This window comes from Petaurus breviceps, unplaced genomic scaffold (assembly GCF_028583685.1).
Source record: "Petaurus breviceps papuanus isolate PSGF00001 unplaced genomic scaffold, PetGlider_PUasm1.0 37, whole genome shotgun sequence".
Lineage (NCBI taxonomy): Eukaryota > Metazoa > Chordata > Mammalia > Diprotodontia > Petauridae > Petaurus > Petaurus breviceps.
The window spans coordinates 96,154,694-96,158,419 of record NW_027186296.1 but is presented as its reverse complement, the minus strand read 5'-3'; positions in this window follow the sequence as shown (position 1 = coordinate 96,158,419).

The following is a 3,726-nucleotide window of genomic DNA, read 5'->3' as shown; positions in this document are numbered from 1 at the left end:
TTCTTCTTCTTCTTCTTCTTCTTCTTCTTCTTCTTCTTCTTCTTCTTCTCCTCCCCTTTCTTCTCCTTCTCCCTCTCCTCTTTATTCTCCTTCTTCTTTATTTTGGGCCCTGTTATTTTTCCATCTTCATCTTCAGTGATGCTGCCATTTAAATCACAGGGCATATAAGTTACTAAGGTAGTAACGAACAGACTGGGTGACGCCAACCAGCACAGCTTCTGAGTCATTCTCAAGGTGCCAGCAGATCGACTCACTGTATTTCATATTGGTTTGTTGTCCTCTCTCTGAGTTTATCAGCAAGTGTTCTTAGGGTGACACAGATCATCTAGATTTTTTAAATATTAGTTTTTAGTCTACATTTAACAAACACCAAAAAAATCAGCCTTTCTATTTACAGAGTAGAACAGAAAAAAAGGTGATTGCTTATGAAACTATGAGTTTCTATTAATTACATCTTCCTTTAAAAAATAAAAGCATATCAGGGTGGCCAGGTAGCACAGTGAGTAAGAGCAGTGGCCCCAGAGTCAGGATGACCTGGGATCAAATCCGGGCTCAGACACTTAGCACCCACCCAGAAACACCTGGCCATGTAACCTTGAGCAAGTTACTTAGCCCCAATTGCTTAGGGGTGGCCAGGTGGTGCAGTGAGTAAGAGCACCAGCCCCAGAGTTGGGATGACCTGGGATTGAATCCGGGCTCAGATACTTAGCACCACACCCAGAAATAACTGGCTGTGTAACCTTGAGCAAGTTACTTAACCCCAATTGCTTAAAAATAAATAAATAAAAGCATATGATAAATTCAGACTGTTACTTTCAAAGTATCCTCCTTGGCTATCTTTCCTTCTCACCATTGTGTTTTATTCTTACCTATTTAAAAATGACCTCTTTCCTTTTCAATTATTTTCTCCTTTGGCAATAATCTTCCTAGACTACTTTTCCCCCAAGTCCCCTCCCCAACTGCAAAAAAGAAAAACAAAATCTTAGTAACGTTTTGAGTGAAATTTAACAAATAGGTAAGCTGAGACAATTCTCTGAGTGAGATATTTATTAACAGGGGCATGCAGCCTGATAACAAAGAAGTCAGTGGATAACCTTCATTTGTGTCAAAAGACATAGAGTGAGGACTGATAGGGCCTTTTAAACCTAGGTGTGCCTTCCTTCTGATTGGCCTGACAGTGTATTATTTGGACCTTCCCTGGCAAACCTAAGACAAACCTGATTGGTAGGTGGGCTAACCTTTGGGTGTGGATGCTCACATGCTTTTCTGACACTTAAGGAATTGCTTCATGAGACCCAACTGCCTCTAGAAAAATGAAGACCAATTCAATCAAATTTTCCCCTGATTTGAAGAGACTCTCTCCCAACTTTTATTAGAAAGCAAGGATCTAGGGTTGGCTAGGTGGTGCAGTGAATAGAGTACCAGCCCTGGAGTCAGGAAGACCTGAATTCAAATCTGGACTCAGACACTTAACACTTACTAGCCATGTGACCTTGGGCAAATCACTTAATCCCAATTGCCCTGCCTTACCCCTGCGGAAGGAAGGAAGGAAGGAAGGAAGGAAGGAAGGAAGGAAGGAAGGAAGGAAGGAAGGAAGGAAGGAAGGAAGGAAGGAAGGAAGGAAGAAAGGAAAGAAAGAAAGAAAGAAAGAAAGAGAGAGAGAGAGAGAGAGAGAGAAAGAAAGAAAGAAAGAAAGAAAGAAAGAAAGAAAGAAAGAAAGAAAGGAAGGAAGGAAGGAAGGAAGGAAGGAAGGAAGGAAGGAAGGATCAAGGACTTCTCCTGGGGAAAACTAAATTAAATTGGTTCTCTGTCTAAGGAGTTGTTGAAAAGTGCCCAATCCAGGTTGGTTAAGGAGCAGATGTTTTGGGGGCTGGGAGTGATCCCATTACTCTGTCCTTCAGAAACTGCCTGCCCTTCAGAACAAGGAAAAGGAAGGATCACAAGGTAATATTGATTATTAAATAATACAACACAATTTTAATTTTTCTCAGTAATGAATAAGTATAATTAGGCAAAACAAATTTACACACTGTCTATATCTGAAAATGTCTGACCCATTCTCTTCTTGGAGTTTATCATCTCACTGTCAGGGAGCAGGGAGCATGCTTCATCATTGGTTGGTTATTTACATGTTATCTCCTCCTCTGACTGTGAGCTCCTTGAGAGCAGGGGCCATTTTTTGCTTTTGTATTTTTAAGCATTTAGCTTCACATAAACAGGTGCTTAATAACTAATTATTGTTACTGGAGGGAGAGCTTGTCAATGGACAGTCTTGAATGCCAAGTTTAGCCATACGGAATGACTTCCTTTCCTCAACCTAGTGCAGAGTAGAACGCATCAATTCATCAATTCAGCAAGCATTTATTAGGCTACTACCATAATTACAAATCATTTGTATCCTTTGTTACTTATGCTGATTAATTGAAAACCAGACCTGAGAACTAATAGGGGATATACCATGCAAACAACAATATATATTCAGGATATATACAGAGTAAGTGGGAAATATTATCAGAGGGAAGGCACTAGAGATGGGAGGAACTGGGAAAGACCTCTTACAAAAGGTGGGATTGGAATTTAGACTGCAAGGACTCACCTTGCAGGCAAAAGGAGTAGTGACAATTGGTGATGAGCACCTGTGGGGAATTTTGCCCTAGAAAGAGCAGTAATTAAATGCAGAGATTTTAATGCAGGCTTGAGTAATTGATTTTTTTCCAGTGATTTTTCGGCTAGTTAGTTGTAATTACACCAATATAAAGAGCTGAACACAACAATCTGTATGTGAACAAGAGTAGCAACAGTCACCGATTTAACATGTTGAAACAGTTCACAATATTGAAATGTTTGGACTTAACTAATGAAGGAACTCCTGTTGCTTTCTGGAATTTTATCACTTCAATCAGATACTCGAGGGGTAGGTCCTATCTTCCATGAAAAGAGTAGGTTCTGAAAGTTCCAGCTAGATTTGTTTTGGGTTTTGGGAGGGGTAGAGTTGGAATCCTGGCAGTCATCACCTTGAAAAATGTCAAGGATTAAAGAATTACCTGCCAGACTTGGTGGATTGCCACATTCTAGAAAAAATCCTTATTGAGGCATTCCATTAATCCCAATGGTAGTAATCAAAGCAAAATAACTTGACCTTTAAGATGAACAGCTGGCTTAGGAAAGGGTGTCTTAGAACATTATTTGGATTTCAGAGCTGTGGCTTAACATATAGCAATGATAAACTCTTGGGCAGGGAAGAAATACACCTAGTAAGGGCTGTTTGTAAAAGTGTGACATCTAAAAGCCATGAATATAACTGGGTTCAGTGGGGCCATTTGAATGTGTTCCTTAGTTGTTTCCAACCCCCATTCCCATGTGTCTGGGAATTTCATTTAACTTCATTTGATCATTTTAGCAAACCAGACAAGGGAATATGCATTTTAAAAGCAAAATATCTAATAAGGATTTTAAAATGAATAAAAAAGTAGGGGAAATGATCCCAGCACACACTCAGAACAAGGTTTCAATTGTGAATGACTAGCATTTGAGAAAACAATATCCTTTGCGACTCTTGATCTGATATTGGGAGCACAGAACAATTCTCTAGGGCACTTGAACCAAAGGTTCGGAAGACATATTCAAATATTATTGGTATCTCCTATCCATTGATCTCAGTCTCGGTCAATAAGAAGTCCTCTCTCTCTCTCTCTCTCTCTCTCTCTCTCTCTCTCTCTCTCTCTC